Below are 20,111 nucleotides of genomic sequence, written 5' to 3'. Positions count from 1 at the left end.
AGCCCCACTCGAACAGCCCGTCCCTCTGTGGACAGGCACTTGTAACTGCCCTCGTCTTGACAAGCACACAGCACAGCTGCTTGGATCGGCTTCCTCCTCCAGCTGCCCTGTGTCGCGCACCCGACCCCGACTCGCAGGAAAATCCCTCAGAAGAGTGTCCTTTCCTGCTGCAAGTCTCCCTTCCGCCTTCCCCGCTCAGAGGAGGCTGCTCTTGCCAAGGTCACTGTGACCTTCCTGTTGCTAAGTCTGGTGCTGCCCACAGTTCGGCTGCCCCCCCCCCCCCGGGGCTGCCGGGACCCACGCTGTCCGGCCTCTCCTCCTGCCTCCCGCGGCTTCTTGCCGCTCTGCTTGGCTGCCCCGGCTCACCTCTCTGACTCTGAGCCTTCTTTCTTTTCCATCCCCCGAGGTTCCGCAGACTTCTACCCGTCTTCTGGCTCTGACCTGTGTGGTTGCGCCGGAACCCCTGTGATTCTATCTCCAGACCCCGTCGTGGCCCAGACCCCAGACTCCCCAGACTCATCACTTCAACAGCCGTGCGGGCGTCTCTCTGTCTCCTCTGCAGGGCGCGGTGATCTATCTGTCCCACGCCTGGTGCTCAGGGCAGCAACAGGGACAGGGACGACTGGCGCTCTGGGCTGCGGCAGGGACACGAGGGCCTTGTCCCAGGAGAGGCCACATTCCACTCCTCGCCTCGCCTGGACTCCTGACGGTCGGGCTCCCTCTGAGACAGCAGCCAGCTCCCCGGCTCCCAGCCAGGAGGCACTGGCTGGGCTCTGGTGCCCACGGCACAAGGGACGACCTCGTTTTCCCTGGGGAGCTGCCACCTTGGCCACCTGCCAGGGGAGGGAGGGGGACGGCATTCTTTCGACCTGCCCAGAGCCCCCACTTCCACAGCAGCCACAGTTCATCCAGGAGAGGCCACATGTGCCTGGCGGCTGACCCCAGAAAAGCCGCGTCCTAGCAGGATGCTGCCAATCCCAGGCCCCACGGAGGTCGGGAGGGAGGCGGGCGGGCGGCAGGGCTGCCCCCGTCCTCAAAAGGGCAGTTCTGGACAAAGGCCTCAGAAACCACTCGAGAACCGGCTGGGCCCAGAAGGGACAACTGGCTCAGAGGATGGGCTGTGGCTCTGCAGTTGGGTTCCCTTGTCCCCAGCACTTCCGCTTGGTCTGTGTGTGACCCTGAGCAAGCCACCTGGGTCATTCTCGGAGAAATCCAAGCACGGAGCCTCACGAACGCTGGCCTGTACTTCCTCACGGGAGAGAGAGAAGAGGACACGAAAACGCTTGGCGCTCCGGAGGGAGGATGCTGGGTAAATCCTAGCTCTCCGTCATTGTGGGAAGGGCGGCTGGCAGTGGCGACTCGGCACTGGGGGCCCCACCTGTGGGCACTGCCGCTCTCGGCTCACTCTTCTGAAAACTTGCAAAGGTCATGAAAGTCTGCCGGTCCAGAGAGGACAGCTGCACGCACGAGGGCCACCCAGCCTGGATTGGGCACCACCGGCCGTCGTGGGACGCAGGACCAGCCACCAGGACCGTTATGTGGAAGGTGACTTTGCCCTCCTGGGGGCATGTTCTGCTGGCTTTAACCTCAGGGCCACCCTCATCACAGGAAGACAGGCTCTGGTGAGCTGTAAGGGGGACTTCCAGTCACTGAAGAGGCCTCCCGCTGTCTCCCCACTCTAGGGTCAGGAGCGCAAGAAAACTAGAGCAGCGGGAACCTTCTGCCAGACTTCCTGGTGTGAAGTTAGCACTTCGAGCCTTGCGTAACTTTCTGACATGAAACCTGGCCAGGGCCACCATGCACAGACCTGTCCTCCTCCAGGGCTGGTCTGATGACAAGCCCACCCTGTCGGGTGCCCTGAGGAGGCCACTCCAGGTGTCAGGGAGGGAGGCGAGGCCCAGGTGGGTTCGGATCTGGCGGATGACCACGGGCAAATCTTCCCACCTTCCTAAGCATCCGTTTCTCCATCCGTGAGACAGGATGAGGGAGTTGGGGAGGACCCGACGTGTCCAGGGGCGCACCGTAGGGGCCACGGGCTGGGGTCTTCCTGTGTCCGGTCCTGGCGGAGGGCAGGTGCTAGCCCAGGGCCCAGGATGTCTGCACCACGGGCAAAGGCGAGTGAAGCTGTCCCTGCACAGACGTGTCCCAGCCTGCTCCCGGGTGGGGGTTTTACCTTCCAGAAAAGCACTGTTTGGGGTCCTCGGACTTGCTACCGCATCCGCATTCCCTTGCTGCCTCTCCACTGCGTTCTCAGGGGCTGCTCCTCTGTGCCCCACTCCCAGAAAAAGGCGAGTTTCTGGTGGGTGTGACCGGCCACACAGAGCCACCATTGGTGTCGAGACGGGCACTGCCTTCCCTGGGCCCTCTGCAGCTGCTCCTAATTCCCGATCATCTTGGAAGCGTGAAGGTTCTGGAAGGCTCGTTTGCACAGAGCCAAGGTCTTACGAATTACAACACTGTCCGAGTTCTCCTTGCTATGTGCCATGGGTCACATGGGAAACGACGAGGATTTCTCACGCGGTTTTGCAAAGTCAGGAATTGGGGGTTGCCCTGGCCGGGCAGGTCTGGCTCAGGGTGGGGGGCTCTCCTACGGTTGTGGCTGGGCTGGGGCGTTAAGAGGTCTCACACACACAGAGGTGAGCAGCCTCACCACCTGGGTCTCTCACGCTAAGGCCGATGGTCTCGCCCGGAGGGAGGGGTTGAGAGAGAGAAGCTGGAAAGCTGGAAATCCTTCCCGCCAAAGCCCGGGAGTTCCGCTATGACTACCGCGCGGCAGGAAACCGCCACCTGTCACAGGGCTGAAGCTGCAGGAGCCGCGCCGCCGGAGGGCAGGAAGAGGCGTAACCGCTCAAAACCACCAGATCCAGAAGGGAGCTTGCGCAACACAGCCTGCCTCTCCGGCCCACACGCAGGGCGCCGCCAGCCGAAACCCCAGTCCTCCCCCCGGGGCACAGGAGGGAGTGCCGCCGCCGAAGGCCTGTGTGTCTGAGTGCACAGGGGATTGGCTCTGGCTGTGGGGTCACCTGTGGCAGTCAGCAGAGAGGCCGGGTCGCTGCAGGGGTGGCCCTGGGCCGCGGTGGGGGGGCGCGGGTGGGCAGTGGGGAGACCCACCGGCCCATTCCTGAGGAGCATCAGCGCATCACGCTCAGATTCAGGAGGGGGCAGGGAGAGCAGCGACTAATTACTGCAGGCAGGCCGCCACGGCCAGGACCCCCTCCTTTTTGCTGCAGAGACACCCCCATCTCTCCTCCAAGTTCTGAGCCGGGGGACCTGTCAACAGAGTGGACATCACATGGTCGGACAGCAGGCGCAGGAGAGGCACTGGGACCAAGCCACGGAGTTCCCATTAGAATTTCTTGGAAAGGGGCTCCTGGGTGGTTCAGTCGTTAACTGTCTGCCTTTGGCTCAGGTCCTGATCCCAGCGTCCCGGGATCGAGCCCCACATCCAGCTCCCTGCTCGGCAGGGAGCCTACTTCTCCCTCTCCCACTCTACCTGCTTGTGTTCCCTCTCTCACTGTGTCTCTTTGTCAAATAAATGAATAAAATCTTAAAAAAACCCCAAAGATTATATAAAAAAAGAACTCCTTGAAAAGATGGCCGACTAGGATTTTTCAGTCTTCTCAAAACAACATTCCAACGCGTGTCCCCTGATTACAAACAGGCCAGCCCAGCACCGGGCTTGGCTCAGGCCTACACTCTTGCAGGCCGAGGCCGCATTCGTGTCTTGTTAGTGCCACAATTAAAAAAACAACAACATCATGGCCCCCAAATTCCAACTTTCCCAAAGCAACACTGAAATGCCTCTCCCTCCATGCAGCCCACCCAGATCCACACCCACTTCTCGTGCACCTGCCAGTGGAGTGGCTCCCCACTGACGCAGAAGCCTTCGGGGTGTGCACAGTGACGGATGGAGACCTGCCAGGCTCCGTGGCCAAAGGCCCCCGGCCTTGGGAACAACTGCCTTCCCTCCCCGAGAGGACATGGAAGCTGGGACCACGGAGGCAGCGGCACCCTGGCTCCATCCTGAGCCTTCAACCACACATGAACAGGGCCCTCCCCGGGTGCCTGGGCGGAGGGAGCCTAAGAGCTGCAGCCGGTCAGGGCAAGACGCAGGAAACAAGCCCCTGAGTGCTCTGGGCTCCAGCATGTTTGCAGCCACAGGCCTGTCCTCGGTCATTCACTGAGCAAAGCCCTGTAGCCCTCCTGGCCCACCTTGGGATGCTCTTGGGCCCTCCTGCCGCCACCCTGAGCTCCCACCATGACCACACCCTGCACCCATATCCTGTCCTGGCAGGAAACTGGAAAAGAGAGCCAGTGGGGGAGGGGAACGCTCTCCAGAAGGGACTCAGCTTTTCTGGGTGGGGAGGAAGCCCCTTCGGCCGCAGGAAGCTCCCCGACCAGCCCTGCCGTCCTTCCCCGCATGGTGACCGCAGGCTGTCCCTCCAAGACAGAGCTTCATAGGGTCCTCCAGATGCCCTCCCCTTTGCCTGCTGCACTCCGCTCTGCAGGAGAGAGGGGTGGGGACCCGTTCACTTATTTTTAAGGCAGGGACCCTCCCTTCTGCCTGGGAAACTACATTCCACTCTGAGGTGGGAGATCCCTGGCCGGGGGCTCAGGGGACAGCAGGTGGGCAGGGATCCCTCCAGGAGCCTGCAGGGGTTGTGTGACAGCTGGTGGCACCCCTCCCCCAACGGCGGGACACAGGTGGCCCCACAGTGCTTCTGATCTCCAGGCGGCTCCTGTCTTGTTGCTTCAGGGATGAAAGCAGACCCCGGCAGCTCCCGGCAGAGCTGTGTCTCGGTTAGACACCTCTGTGGGGTGCCAGCCTGCGATGCTACCTGCACCCCCCCAGCCTGTCCTAGCAGCCGCCTGGTTGTGGGGGGCCTGCCGTGTCCCCGTGCCGGGAGGACGCCTGTAGCTGCTCGGCCTGAGCTGCTGCGACAGATGGCCACGTGGGCTCCGCCTGGGACCAGCCGGGCCTCTGCAGGGACAGCTTCCCTCCCAGCGGCAGCCAGGCCTGTGCCGGCGGGGCCCAGGGGGGCTGGCTGGCCTGATTACCCCGGGGCTGTCAGGGGAGCTCTAAGCCCTGCTCAGGGAGCTGACGTGCCCACCCCCTCGAGCACAAAACCCACTCAGGGAACAGGATCCCTGAAACCTCCCAGGTACCTGCTGCTGAGATAAGACCATTTTCGTGCGCGAGGCGAGACGCGGGACCGCAGGGCGAACCAGGAAGTCGGTGGCAGCGCGTGTGGGAGGATGCCTGGCAAGCCGGGGGGGCCCCCGGAGGTGCTGGGGTGTGGCCTCCCCTCCCAGGCGTGCCGGAGGGAGGCCCCCCGACACCCCAATCTTCTTGATGGAACAGCGACTTCTCGGGGGGGGGAAGGGCAGGGGCTGTGAGAAGGGGAAGCGCACGGGTGTGTCCCCTCCCTCCGGAACATGAGGTGGACACCCATAGGCTAAGCGTGGGGCCCTTTCTCGGGGAGGGAGAGGGACATGTGCAGCCAGCCCTGGTGATGTCACAGGGGATCTGCTTCTTGGCCCCAGCTTTCTGCCAGTGCCGGGCTGCAGGCCTTCCACCTGTGTCCCCAAGCCCTCCAAGAGGTCCTGCTGCTCCCCTCAGTCTATAGATGATGACACAGAGGGTCAACGGTCAGGCCCATGGCTAGAATTCAAACCCAGGGCGGAGAGACTCCAGAGCTCTGCTCTGTCTGAGCCCTGTGGGGCTTTGCCTCACCCATCTCCTCTCCTAGGTCCCAGCGCTGTGCCAGGATACACAGCAGGTGCCCGTGAGTGGTGTGTGGGTGGGGCGGCCTGGGAGGTCAGCTGGAGGGGACCATCTCCCTCCAGCCTCCGCCTGCTCTGCCCTTCCTTTCCGGGGAGGACCCTCAGCTGGAGGAGAGGGAGGTCAATGCAGGACCTAGACAGAGCAGTCCCCTCCCCCTGTGCTCTGCTGAGGTGCAGCCCCAGCCAGCCCCTTACCCACCGTCCTGGGAAGAGGAGCGGGCTCCCTCTTCCCCAGGGGCGGGCGCAGGGCTGTTAAGTCTCGGCAGGGAGTCAGCCAGCTCTGCCCGTGTGCAGCAGATCGGGGGTGCTGCTAAGGGTCCCCAGCAGGTTTAGGACACAGACGAGAGAAGGGAGGAGTCATCAGCTCGGGACGCTCGGTCCTACCACCCTGAACGCGCCCTGTCTCGTGTGGTCTCAGAAGCGAAGCAGGGTCGGGCAAGGCTGTACTTGCGTGGGAGACACTTAGTTCTTAAATCACAGATCTCAGGGCACCTGGGTGGCTCAGTGGGTTAAGCCTCTGCCTTCGGCTCAGGTCATAACTTCAGGGTCCTGGGATCGAGCCCCGCACTGGGCTCTCCTCTCAGCAGGGAGCCTGCTTCCCTGGCCCTCTCTGCCTGCCTCTCTGCCTGCTTGTGATCTCTCTCTCTGTCAAATAAATAAAATCTAAAAAAACCCCACAGATCTCCCACCAGCAGGCGAACACGGAACTTCCCGAACGACAGGCACATCTGCAGCCGCACTGCCTTCCAGACGCAGGGAAGCTGCCTCAGCTCAGCGTCATCCCGGCCCAAAGTGTCTGTCCCGCCTGTACCTCAGACGTGGAAGGCAGGGGACGACGAAATAGGGGCGGCCTTAGACATGCCCACTGCGTCCAGGGGCGGCTCCTCTCCGGGCCGATGCGTCTGAGCCCCACATTCAAGCCAGATCAATGAACACGGTGATAGGGTTGCCGACTGGCCCGACCACGGCTCGGGAGCTTCACTTCCTGAACTGCCTTCTGGCGAGGGGGGCCTGGGACAGTCCACTGGCAGAGCCCTGGAGGGCGGGGCTTCCAGGAAAGGTTTGCTTTCCTGATGGAAAGGGGTAGAGTCTTCTAGAACATCCTAGCCCATGGAGGAGGCTGCCCACCAGGTTCTGCCTCCATTTGCAGCAGGAGTAATGTTGGAGGCTCGGGGGAGCCTCTGGCAGGATTGGGGGGCAGGAGGCGGCACCGCAAAGGCTCTGGTGGGATACTGCCCTCCCGCGACTCAACCATGGAACAACATTGAAACCGGACCGGTCCTGGGAGCACCAAAAATACTCTCCTGTGAAGGGGGAGCCTCACAGTGGTTCTGGGTACTTCCGCAACGTAAGGGGCAGGTGCTGCCTTGGTTTAACTGGTGTTCCTTCGGGCCAGAACCCTGGAGGGAGGCAGGTTCCCCAGGGGTAGCAGAACGGGTTTCTCACATCCCAGACTCTCCCAGAGTCGGGGCGGAGGCTCAGTTCCAGGGTGATGGAGACTCCGGTTCCCTCTGCGAGATCCCCACGCTGGTGTTCCCCCAAATCTCCACCCACAGGGAACTCCGAGCAGACGAGTCCCCTGGGGACAACTCGAATGATGGAAAAGATCCTTTTTGTGTTGATTTGAAATCGCGTCCTTGTAACTAGACCCACTAGGCCCACTTCTGCTCCCTGGAGACGAAGAAACGCAGTGTCTGTGACTCACGGCAGACACACCTGGCATCCCTCACCCGCCACATCTTTCGATGTTTCCCCACGAGGCTTCTGACTTCATAAATGTAACTGGGGCCAACGTCATGGCACATGCTTGGCCATCACACAGAGCCCTCACAGAACCTTGAAGGCGGCTGGGTGACTCCATTGTGCCGGCGAGGACACTGGGCCCGAGTCTGCCAGTGGGCAAGAGCAAGGGCAGAGATGGGATGCTTGAGGGTCTGACTTCAGAGCCTGGGCGCTTAACTGGCCACCCTGGGTCTGGCCTCTTTCTGGAACATCAACTCCAAGGTCACGTCCTTCAGTTTGCTCTGCTGACATCCTTCAGGATCACCCGGAGAACGGAGCGGGCTCCCTCCAGGACAGAAGCGTGTGCCGTCAAGGCACATGGAAGCGAGAGAAGCATCCGGGCTGTGGGCAGCAGCGAGGGAGGAGAGGAGGCCCCCTCCTTGCTCTGGGACAGGGTTTGGCAAGGCTCTGTGGGCCCGATCCGGCCCATCACCTGGGTTTGCGTGGCCTGTGAGTTCCGAGTGGTTTTCACGTTTTTAAATGGGTTGGAAGAAAAACAAAGGAAGAGTATTTCATGGAAATGGAAATTATATAAAATTCAGATTTCAGTGTCCACAAATAAAGCTTTACTGGCACAGAGCCATGGTCATTTGCTGTCTTGGTCTGCTCTGGCTGCCGTAGCAAGATGCCAGGGACCGGCCAGGGGGTAGAGGCAACAGACAGCTCTTTCTCACAGTTCTGGAAGCTGGAATTCCAAGATCAGGGTGCCGGACGTTCAGGGCCTGAGCCCTGGTCCCCAGCCAGGCCTCTTGCTGTGTCCTCGGGTGGTAGACAGTGAGCTTGCTGGGGTCTCACCAGCATCTTATAAGGGCGTTGGTCCCATCAGGGGGCTCCACCTTCACGACCTCATTGAATCCTAATCACCTCCCAAAGGCCCCGCCTCCAGATACCACCACACTGGGGCGGGTGGGGGGGGGTTCTTACCACATGAATTCAGCACTGCGTTTGTCCACGAACACTTTCATGCGACGTGGCAGAGCAGGGGAGTTCCGAGAGAGACCGCGTCACCTGCGGTCCTGAAATGTTTGCTCTCCAGACCTTTGTAGAGAAGGTTTGCAGAGCCCAGACCCAGACAGCGTCACAGGGAAAGGGACGCCCCCTGCCCAGTAGTGCAAGGTCCCTCAGGGCCCTGCGTGTTCTCTTTCCATAGTGGGGTCTGAGTCTAGTTGTGTGATGCAGACATGCCTGCCCAAACCTTGCTCCTCACCTTGGAGAACCCAACCTAATTATTGCAGAATCTTTTTTTTTTTCCTTCCCCAAACAACACCTCTAAAACCCTAAGCCAACATCAGCACAGACACAGCACCTAACAAAACCCTGCCACCGACGGTCAGCTGTAGGTGGACGGGCCACTCGCCCAGGGTGCTCGAGCATATGATGAGAAGCGTCCCGGGTGAGAGAGAGATCACAAGTGCGGGCAGCTCAGGGCCAGAGAGCCTGTATTTTAGGCTTGGTGGGCCAGTCGGTCTGTCTTTGCAAAGCTGTGCGAAGGCAACTAGCGCTAGTATGTGAATGAACGGGAAAGCTGTGTTCCGATAAAACTTTATTTATAAAAACAGGTGGTGGGCTGGAGCGGTTTGTAAAACTCTGATCTGCGACATTAAACAAAAAGGTGGCATTCACCGTGATGAGGACTAAAGGTACGGACCCTCACGAGGTCTACAGCGCTGGCAGCTCGGCTTTGCAGGGAGCTGGGGCCCGCCCTTCTGTGGGCGCATTCTGGGTCAGGAAGGGCAGACTTGACCCCGCGGCCTGGCCCACTGCTCGGCGGGGGTGCCAGGCGCCAAGGGGAGGATGCACAGAGGCCCTGTGTGCCTGGAGCCATTATCTGGCTTTGACTTTGCCCGGAATTCTCATCTGTCATCGGATCGCAGGCCTGATTAATCTGTTCCGGAATAAACATGGGAAGCCGGGCACCCGGCCGCTCTGTGATGCCGCTCGCCAGGGACAGCTGGCCGAGGGACGCGGGCTGCTGCCTCCTATGCTGTACTATTTTTGGTGACTCTTTTTGCCTCATTTATTTTTGATTTGAGTTGCTCATACAGGCTGTACGTTCTCTCTCTCGCTCCTGCGCTGAAATGAAATAAGCTTAGTATTTTTAAACCCTGCTTGTGTTGCCTCATGATGAGCGCAGATGGGCCGACGCACCTGCAGAGTGGCCTCCACGGTGACGCGGCCTGCCCTCGTGCTCCGGCCCTCGGCCTCTGTCTTGTGACAGCAGCAGCACAGCTACGGCACTCTTCACTCTCTTGGACACAGTGACCCGTCCCGTCCTGGGGAAAAGGCTGGGACCTTCAGGGTGCTGCCTTGAAGCTGGACTTGGAATGGACGGGGTCCAGGGACATCCAAGGGTCGTCTTGGTGGCATGGGTACAAGAAGCCACCGGAGCAGCAGTCCCAGGCCGCATCATTTTGTGGTGACCAGTGAGAGCTATGGGCGACTCAGGGCTCTCTTGCATTCATTCACTCAGTCTCAGCCCCCCTGCCCCAGGAGGGTGGTACCATATGACTAGCCAGTGATGCCAGCTGAGGAAACTGAGGCCGGGGCATCTCAGCGGGCCTGCCCACAGTCACCCAGGAAGTAGCAGTAGTGGGAATGCCTCCTCTGAAACAGCCCCGCACAGCCACCAGCACCGAGGGGCAACCAGAGGACTTCTCTGGAGAGCCAGCTCACTGATGCTTTCCAAGGTCTCTGGGCGGTGGGGTGAGGAGGACCGGGGAGCAGCCTAAGGCAGGGGCAGGGCTCCCATCAGGAGGCCACAGAACGATGCAGTTGCGAGCTGGAGAGCCCCAGGCCAGGGTGGAGGAGGCAGCCAGTGGCTGGTGGAGTCAGGAGGTCAAGACCAAAAGTCTGGTTGGAGGGTGGATGTGTGTGTGGGGGGGTGACCCTGGGTTCCTGGAGAAGAGGCACCAGTTCTCAAGCTGGGGGAACTGGTGGGAGCAGCAGGTTGGGGGAGTCCTGGAGCTGCATGCTGGTGGCATTGGCTCCAAGGTGCCCACGGACACCCAGGTGAGAGGCTGATGGTGTTCCACTCCTGTGGCTCCTTCCCAGGCCTGGACCAGAGCAGTTTCCTGTCTTCTACCACAGGGCCTTTGTACATGCGGTCCCTCCACCAGAGATGCTCTTCCTTTGTGTCTCTGCTCCAAAGTCACATTTCTAGGAACATGGTCCTGGAGACTCTCTCCAAAGTGTCCTGTCCATCATGCCAGCACACGGTTTCCTTCAGAGCTCGTGACTGCCCCCCAAATAGACGCTGAGCCCCCAAGTGCTAGGAGTGGGTGGAAGCCCTTGTGCTGGGATAGGACCTCTGCCGAATGAATGAGTGTGTCACGCAACTCTGGACAGGTGGTGCTTTCCTTCTCGTCAACACAGACTCCTCCAGAGGCTGAGCCAGGCAGAGCGGTGAGAGGCAGAGGGAGCAGGTCATCGTGCGGCGGCTGCCCCGGGGGAGAGGCAGGATCGGGGGCCTCCTCCAAGGGCCTGCACCGTGAGCCAGGCCAGCCCGCATGAGCCCTGATTGGGATCTCCAGCTCGAGCCTGACTCAAGTGTCCACCAGGTCTGGAGACCCCAGCAAGACCATGCCAGGTTCCTGAAGCATGTGGACAGGCAGGCACTTCAGCGGCACGCACACACATGCATAGAGACCTGTGTACACACATATGTGCACACACACTTTGTTACCAGTGCCACCATCACCTGCCCCACCTCCACCTGCCCCACCTTCTTCTGCACCACCTGCACCACCTCCGCCTGCGCCTCAATTACCTGCGCCTCCTCCACCTGCACCACCTCCACCTGCACCACCTCCACCTGCGCCTCCATCACCTGCACCACCTCCACCTGCACCACCTCCACTGCACCACCTCCACCTGCGCCTCCTCCGTCTGCACCACCTCCACTGCACCACCTCCACCTGCGCCTCCTCCACCTGCGCCTCCATCACCTGCACCACCTCCACCTGCACCACCTCCACTGCACCACCTCCACCTGCGCCTCCTCCACCTGCGCCTCCTCCACCTGCGCCTCCTCCACTTGCACCACCTCCACCTGCGCCACCTCCACCTGCGCCTCCTCCACCTGCGCCTCCTCCACCTGCGCCACCTCCACCTGCGCCTCCTCCACCTGCGCCTCCTCCACCTGTGCCTCCTCCACCTGCACCACCTCCACCTGTGCCTCCATCACCTGCACCACCTCCACCTGCACCTCCTCCACCTGTACCTCCTCCACCTGCACCACCTCCACCTGCACCACCTCCACCTGCACCACCTCCACCTGCACCTCCTCCACTGTACCACCTCCACCTGCGCCTCCATCACCTGCACCACCTCCACCTGCGCCTCCATCACTTGCGCCACCTCCACCCCAGCCTGGCTCTTCCTCCACGCACTCTTGCTTTCCCTGTTCTGCTCATGGAAACTTCCCCCGAAAGACCTGCAGGGCCAGTCTTTGGCCCCCTCTGAGCTTCAGCCCCGACGAGCCCCACAGCTGGCTGTGCCTCCCCGTCTCTCTGCCTGTGGCCCAGGTGCATCCTCTCAGCTGTCTGTTGGCTCTGTCCACCTGGGTATCCCTGGAGCATTCCCTCTCTTGCCCATTCCCGTTGCTGGTCTTTGGAGTTCCTGCCTGGATTACAGCCATGTACCTGTCACCAGAGTCCTATTTCTACTGCTCACCCATGGGTCTATCTCAAAAGTCCACAGTGGCTGCCCAGGGCCTTCAGCATCAGGTCCAAGCCCCTCAGCTCAGCATGCTGGAACCACTCATGGCCAGCCCTGTCTCCTTTTCCAGCTTCCTCTTCTCTGGGTCTCCTGCACACCTGATCTTGGACCTGCCTGCAACTTTTTCCTGGATACTGGATCTTGGGCCCACTGCCTGCATTTTTTCCCTGCACACCTGACCTTGGGCACACCTGCCTGTCTCTTCACTCATGCCCATGGCAGCCCTGTCTGTGTTCTTGCTGTTGCCTTGGGGGATGGCTACATTTCCCCATCTGCCCAGGTCTTCACCAGCCTCAGGGTCCAATGCAGAGGCCAGTTCCCAGGCCTAGACAGATTGCCCCACAGTATTTTCAGAGTTACCCTGGAGGTGGGAGACAGTGAGGAGGGAGTTTGCACTTTCCATTCCTAACTCCTGACACCATCTGCATCTTTTTTTAAAAAAAAAATTTATTTATTTATTTGAGAGAGAGAGAGAGAGAGACAGAGAGAGAGAGAGCATGAGAATCTCCAGCAGACTTCATGTTGAGCCTGGAGTCTGACATGGGGCTCGACCTCATGACCTGAGCCTTAATCTAAAACTGGATACTTAACCACTTGAGCCACCCAGGTGCCGCCCATCTGTACTTTATAAGGGACCTGCCTAGAGTCCCATAACTCAGGAGCAGAGAGCTAGGACAGGCCTGCCCAACTGCAAAGCCAGCACCTGGAATGCAACCTCGTGCCATTTTGCTCCAGAAACCACCATGATTTCTGTAGCTTTCTCGTCTAAGCCTTCAACACTCGAATGCCAGCCCAGCCTCTGGACACCCTCTCCCAACTGCCCCCACCCCCAGCCTAAATAGGGAATGAACATACAGGGCTGAAGCCCCAAGGCCTTCCCATTTCTCATATTCACCTGAGCGGCCCCTGTGCACATGAACAGCCTGCCTGTGGCCAGGAAGATGGGGATGACTGCAGTGGAGGGACAGGAGCCACGCCCCTGACTCGTCAGAAGACGCGCAAAGGCTCACCCCACAACCCCTCAGGCATGGACGTGCCTGGTCCCACGGGAGATGGTTCTGGAACCCGATATCTACCCACTTGTCTTCTAGGCGCCTCTGAATGAGGACGAGCGACGCTGCATGTGTCTTCGTTACAGGTGCAGCAAGGAAGCGTCATTCCAAAAGAAGCTTAGTTAAGAAAATAACTTCAACTGACTAAAAGAAAAAACATTAACTCAGAAATAGGGCTGGTAGTGCGCACGCACGACCCAAATCCAAAGATGGAAGGCCAGTGACCGCAGCACGGGAAATCTTGCCGAAGGCAGACAGACAGACAGACAGAGAGCAGAGTGTGGGAGTGTGTCCTTGACAACCTGGCAAGATCTCACCCCAGCGATCCCAGGAAAAGGCGGGAAGACTACAGAGCAGAACCCCAGGGCAAACGTCCATCACACAGTTCTTGCTTTCCTTTGAAACTAATTTTACATCCCCTTTTGTGGAAGGGCATCAGGGTTTCCTCTTATAGGAAGTGTATCAAGAGAATCTGGGGAGAGACCAGAACCCCAGTGGACGGTATGTTCCAGGCCATCCCTGGTAGGACGCTCTTGGGGGCGGGGTGTCTAGGCACGGGAAGCACACATGAAGGGATATGTGTGCATATGTACACGGGCACATATGCAGGCACACCCGCAGGCCCACATGCAGGCCCACTGCACCTACCGGCCAAGTGGCCCCCTAGTCTGCTGTCACTTACGTACATCGAGATGCTGGTGAAGGCCAGATGCTCTCCCCCACTCAGGCCAGGTGAGCAGTGCTGAGCTTCCCACGTATGGAAGGCACTTGTCCCTGGCTACCCCTTGGGCAGCCTCTTGTTGCTCTAAGAAGCAGATGCCAACAGGGGAGGTGAAAGCCAAGAGTCCCGGTCTCCCATGGGGGTGCTGGGGGGCCGGAAGGACTGGAGAGCCACACAATGCCACCTAGACCCTCGGGCTTATCTTCAGGGTACGTGAACACCCAGCTACAGCACATTTCAAACCAACTCAGGGCAGAGAGCATGTCCCATACTTCTGGAGAGGGCATGGGGGCTGGACCAGTTCCTACCTCCCCAGGGTGGCAGTGTCCCCAGGGCCACTTTTGCGGTCTTCCCTCTGGGCCCTGGCCACGGCCAAGTTCCTGTCTTTACAGCTTTTGCCACAGCCCCTCCCAAAGGAATTGGCAGGGCTGCCCCAGTGCCTCCCTCTGGGGAGCTAGGCCATGGTCAAGGCCACAAACATCTCCCCACTGGCAACCCAAGGCCTGAGTCCCCAAGGGGCCACCCCTCCTACATGGCTCAAGGGGAGATAAGGGTCACACACAGCGTGACACATGGGCAGGAGCATTTCTTGCCCCAGTGGGTCTGGTCCTTCAGAGATAAGAGGTTCTTACAGATCATGAATAGGGAGTGAGGGGGATCTGTCCCTGGTGCTGGCCTGGGGCTGGCGGGTGCAGCTTCCTGCAGCAGGACTAGACTAGCAGAGCATTTCCCTCGTGAACCCCAAGCCCTGCCCTACACACTGAGTAGAAAATCTGCAGATCTTAGTGGCTCACCTCCAGGATTCCCTCCTCACTGGTGCAACGGGGGAATGCTGGGTGAGGGAGCCGCTCCCTCCGGGGTGGGCAATCCTGGGGGACCCCAGGCAGCATCCTCAGGCTGCATTGAGCTGGGGGTACCCTGTGGCCACTGCCGCCCCATGTTGTGTCTGCAGTGATGGGAGTACCTGGCTGGCATGTGGGGTAATCAATGAACCAAGGGGCTTGCCACCTCCCCCCTCTCCCCCCCAGCCCCCTGCGATGGCAAGAGTGTCCCTGGGGGAGAGCCTGGCTTCCCCTGCTCGTTCTGGGACATCCAGAAAGCATAAATGCTGTCTCTGCTTGCAAATGACTGACCAGAGTCCTGGCCGAGCCAAGGCAGGAAAACAGAGAGTTCCAGGGATGTGAAGAGAACCAGCAAGCCTGCCTGTGATTACAGGCCTGATCACTCATCACCACGTCCCAGGGCCTGACTCAGCAGGCAGAGCAGCTGACACAGGAGGGAGCCGAGGTGGCCCAGCTCCGCACGTGGATGGAGCTGCTCCGAGCTTCCTGGGGAGAGGGGTGGCTTTTAACCACTTACACCCCAGGAGGGGAGGAGGGCAGAGGCCCACATCCTGGTGTTCCCAGATCTGCCATCTCGGAGACAGTCTGTCCACAGGCAGTGGCCACACTGCCGTAGTCTTGTACTACCAAGCAGTCCCTGGACATGGGGCCCTCCCCCAGGTGTGGCTGGGGTCTCTCGCTTCCTCTCCAGAGCCCTGCATGACCCCACCTGCGGTGGGGGGCGATTCCCCATGCAGTGGGCCCACTGGGGAGCGGGGGTGCTGCTGTCTTGATGGCTAATTTGGGTTTCTGCAGCAACATGGCCGTGGGGGGTGAGGAGGGAAGGCCGGTCCTGGGCTGTGGGGATGGGGACGCCTACTCCTGGCCAGCCCCGCACTGGGACGCTCTGGTCATCATGTCCAGCAAGGGCCCCTTCCCTTGTGCTTAGCATGGGGCCTGGCAGAGCTCTGGCCGGCTGTCCACACTGACTGCACACATGCTGGATCCCTGGGTGGTAGCTCTTACCCTCGCACTTTAGATGTATTTCGGTTGCTGCCCTTGGCACTGGGGGGACAGATCCCGGCTCCAGGTGCAGAGGGCAGTCAGAAGGCTGAGAAGAATGTGGGCCCAGCAGCACGTCTGACAAAGCTGGGGCCCCCTCAGGCCTGTAGCACAAACCTGCCCCGCTGGGGGAGGCACAGGCTAGCATTCCGAGTGCCTCCCATCCAGCCTCCGTGGGACACACGCCCTGTCTTACCTGTTCCCCCTGTCACCCTCCAGCGAGCTCCCACGCCCTCTCTAGGCTGCTGAGCCACTGCACCGAGACAGGTGGTCGGCCTTCAAGTACGTCGGCAGCTGTGGCTGGGGGAGACCCCACACCCGAGAGCGCAGAGCCCCACTCTGGGTGTAACTGTGGGCCTTTGACACGACACCGCTTACCCCCACTCCGGCATCAGGCTCGGGTCAGAGTCTGCAACCCTTGATGAGTAATCCTTGCCAACGGGAAAATAAATGGCTAACCAGAAAAAAACTCACAGAACCCTCTGGAGGGGGTTCTCTGCGTCAAACTATCAGTTCCTAGTACCGGTGACTATGACCCTAGATGGTAAAAGGGTCTTTGCAGATGTAATTAACGTAAGGACCCAGTGATGAGGTCACCCTGATTGGTGGCGTGGAGGGAGAGCCCTGAATCCAATGACAAGTGTCCTTATAAGAAGAGAAGAAGCTGCCGACAGGGAAGGAAGGGGACATGAGGGGGAGGTAGGTGACAGGTCCATAAACCAGAGGACACGGAGGATCGCCAGCAGTACCAGGAACTGGGGGAGAGGCCTGAGCGGGCCGGAGCCTCCAAAGGGAACCAGCCCTGCCCACACCTTGACTTCAGACTTCTAGCCTCCAGGACTGGGGGAGAATCCGCACGGCTGTTTCTAGCTGCACAGTTGCTGGTGATCTGTTCGGGAGGCGCTAGGGAACGAACGTACCCGCCTAACCTCTTAAACGCTGCAACGTCAGCGGGCTGGATGGGAGGCAGAGGGTCGGCCTTCTCTCAGGGGAGGAGCCCCTTTACCGGGGGAGGGGGTGGGGGGAGGCTGGAGCCCCATGTCCCCAGCCCTGGCTTATTTCCACACCTTAGTGGGCAGGAGGGGGTCTGAGGGCTATCTCTGCAGCTCTCCCGGCACGAGCACCTGTGAGCAGGCTCCTGGCGCTTTCCCTGCTCTCCCGGGTACTGTAAGAATAAATAACAAATGGTTCCAAAGAGGATTGCATCCCAGGGCCGCATGACGGAGGCATGAAAGATTAATATCTTGCCCATGCACCCCACACCAGCAGTCTGAAAGCCAGCTTTACCCCACCCTATCCATTAGAGGCTCTGCTGAATTCAAAAAGCTATGCAGAAGACAGCTACCAGGCACAGAGACCTTTGCGATCACAATGAACAGGAAAACATTTTTTTTTTTTTTTAATGAAAATACTCATTGCTGGCGAGGCAGCGATGGAGCTACTCTACTGGGCTGTTGCTACTACTGGGGTCCACGGTACAGTCTTCTGGGCCGACAACTGGGGTAATTCAGGTCCATAGCCCGGGACTCAGAAGTCCTACCTACAAAATGTAGTAGGAGAGCAAATGAACTCAGAGGTACACACACCTCCCGACAGCTGCCCAGGTCCCTAAGGAAATGTAAGTGAATGACAGGGAAACCATGAGATAAGACGAGGCCACTCGTAGTGACTGTTGCTCCGTTCGGGAAAGTGCTCGTGGGTGAGAAACGTGGAGAGGGCCCACGTCTCTGCCCGCAGAAGCGAAAACAGCCAGGTGAGTGGGGAGGGCCCCTCCTCCCTGCTGGCTCTATTCCTGCTGCATGTTCAGTCCCCCCTTTGGGAGCAGAGGACCCGCGGGCACCAGGCATGGGATCCGACTTCTGCCGGCTCTGCTCCTCACCAATGGAGCTGGAGCGTGGGTGGCTAGCTGGGGGCCGGGCTGTGCCATCCTGGGGCTTCCCCTCATGAAGGATCCTGGGGACCTGAGCCCGGGAGAGTGTGCATCTGCCCCGCTCGTGAGGCGGGTCTGGGACACGGGATCTGGAGTCCTCTGAGGTCATGGGCTAGCTCTGTCCTCTGGTTGTGTGCCTCTCCATTGCCCCCGCCCCTGCAAAGCACAGAGGATCCTATTACCTCACATTACCTAATCCTGGGGTGGCTGGAGGATTAAGAGTGAATGCAGGCCAGGTGTTAGCAGGGGCCTGACGAACAGCGGATCTGCTATGGGACAAAGGACAGCTCTGGGACAAATAATGAGTGACCGCAAGCATCGCAGCTACCGTCCTCGGCACGGAGCCCGTTGTCATCACCGTCATCCCTGTGTCCGCATCCTCATCCCCACCACCCCCATCGTCACGACCACCCCCAGCACCACAGTCCCCGTCCCCGTGATCACCACCACCATCCCCACTGCCATCATCACCACCGTCACCACCGTTGTCAGCACCATCATGACCACCATCCCCATCACCCCCCTCAGCATCATCATCACCACCACCATCATCATCTCCGTCACCCCACCCCATCATCACCACCATTATCATCCCCATCATCACGACCGCCACCAGCACCCCGGTCACCACGGTCCCCGTCCCCATCACCACCACCACCATCTCCACTCCTATCATCCTCATCACCACCATCACCACTGCCACCACCATCACCACGGCCACCAGCATCCCCATCACCACCGTCCCCTTCCCCATCATCATCACCACCATCCCGAAGCCCATCGTCATCCCCGTCATCATCGCCACCACCCCCATCCCCACCCCCCTCATCATCACCATCATCACCACCGGCGCCACCATCATCACCATCTCCCAGCATCCAGGGAGGGCCTGCTCCTTCTCACACAGGGCCAAAGGCTTGCAGCTGTTCAGACTTTCCCCGGGCAGCTCCCAGCTCTCTTATAAATATGCTCCTGGGACCATGGCCTCCTCTGCCTGCCCCTGGGGCCACTCCATCTGAAGGCCCTGGGGCGGCGTCTGCAGTGGGGAAGAATTGTCTCTGCATAATGAAACGGCTTGGCTGTGTAAACATGAGTAGCATCCTGGCTGCTGGGCACTGAACTCATGGTCTATCTGGGGAGGTCGAGGGGCTGCAGGACAGGGGCCAAGAGGCTGGGAGGCTGAGGCCGCCGGCTTGCGATGCCAGCCCGAGGACCACAGTGGTCTCAGCACGCACGCCGAGTCCCCACCTGTGGCCGTTTCTGGCTGGGTGCCAGGCTCCAGCAGCTGCCCGGCCCTCCCTGGGGCACTGCCTGCAGTTCCAGGGGTGCCAGAATCGTGCTCTGGACCTGCGGGTGAGGAAGACACGCTGCGGAGAATCCCCGGGCGGGTAGCCAGCATGGGGGGATGAAAGCAGGGAGTCTGCAGTGGGAGTGGCCTTTGTCTACCCCAGGGAGCCCAGGCTTGGTCCCCTGGCTTCACCGGCCCATGAGGTGGTGAGTGCAGGTTGGCTCCTCCGAGCAGGGCCTCTGGGAGTGGGCAGAAGGGGAGCCCAGAGAGCTGTCCTGGCCGAGGACACGACTTCGTGCCTGAGCCTCGCCTCACAAAGAATGTGGGGACTCATTTGGGCGGTGGCATTTACCTCCCTCTGCAGCTGAGCCCGGGGCATGGACACTGTGAGGGACTGGGTGGCGAGGCTGGCCTCCGATGTGTGGCGTGCTGCTTCAGAGGGCTGGGCGCACTGAGGAATCCCGGAGACAGCCTGGGCCACGCAAGTGTTCCCCGGGGCCTGGGGTGGTGGGGGTAGGGGGTGACGCCCTTTCAGCAACACGTACAGGGACACCATCTTTTCCCTGGAGGACCAGGCACAGGCTGTCTGGCTCGGGAAGTAGGGAGGCCGGTGCTGAGGACGCGAGGGTCCCCTCCACGATGGGTGCACCCCTCCTCTAAGGACGGTCCTATGCGTGGAGCAGGGTGCTAGGGACCATGGCCGAAGGTTTGGTTTCTGTCCTGAGGGCTCCCTGCTCCGGCCATTCAGAGTCAGGTGGCCGCGTGCGGTCTGTGGGCTGTGCTTCCATGCCCCTTCCCAGCTTGGCAGGGGGTGCCTCTGACTGGGCGGCCGGGAGCTCTGGCTGCATTTCTGACCCTGCTCTGCTTTCTGGGAGAGTCCGCTGCACCGCATGGTTGCTGAGAGCCTGCTCCTGGCGCGTGTGTGTCTGAGGGCTGAGCTGGGGGGTAGAGCAGT

General features: G+C 60.3%; 1 protein-coding gene across 5 annotated transcripts in view; it reads right to left on the bottom strand.

The window, feature by feature from the left end:
* The window catches only part of KCNAB2 (potassium voltage-gated channel subfamily A regulatory beta subunit 2), an 81,375-nt gene that overhangs the window by 53,808 nt on the left and 7,456 nt on the right, over positions 1–20,111 (bottom strand). The window contains exon 1 of one of the 5 annotated variants that reach the window (XM_045063637.1): positions 5,167–5,388. The exons of 1 other annotated variant lie outside the window; for it this stretch is intronic. The gene's annotated coding sequence lies outside the window, so the exon portion shown is untranslated. Of the gene's footprint in view, positions 1–5,166; positions 5,389–20,111 lie in introns of those variants that run through there. 3 more of the 5 variants (XM_045063639.1, XM_004768701.3, XM_004768702.3) reach the window with 3 other exon arrangements.

The sequence above is a fragment of the Mustela putorius genome, unplaced genomic scaffold (assembly GCF_011764305.1).
Source record: "Mustela putorius furo isolate JIRA1106 unplaced genomic scaffold, ASM1176430v1.1 tig00003853_pilon_pilon_pilon, whole genome shotgun sequence".
NCBI classification, from domain to species: domain Eukaryota; kingdom Metazoa; phylum Chordata; class Mammalia; order Carnivora; family Mustelidae; genus Mustela; species Mustela putorius.
This window is presented reverse-complemented; position numbering and strand designations above follow the sequence as displayed.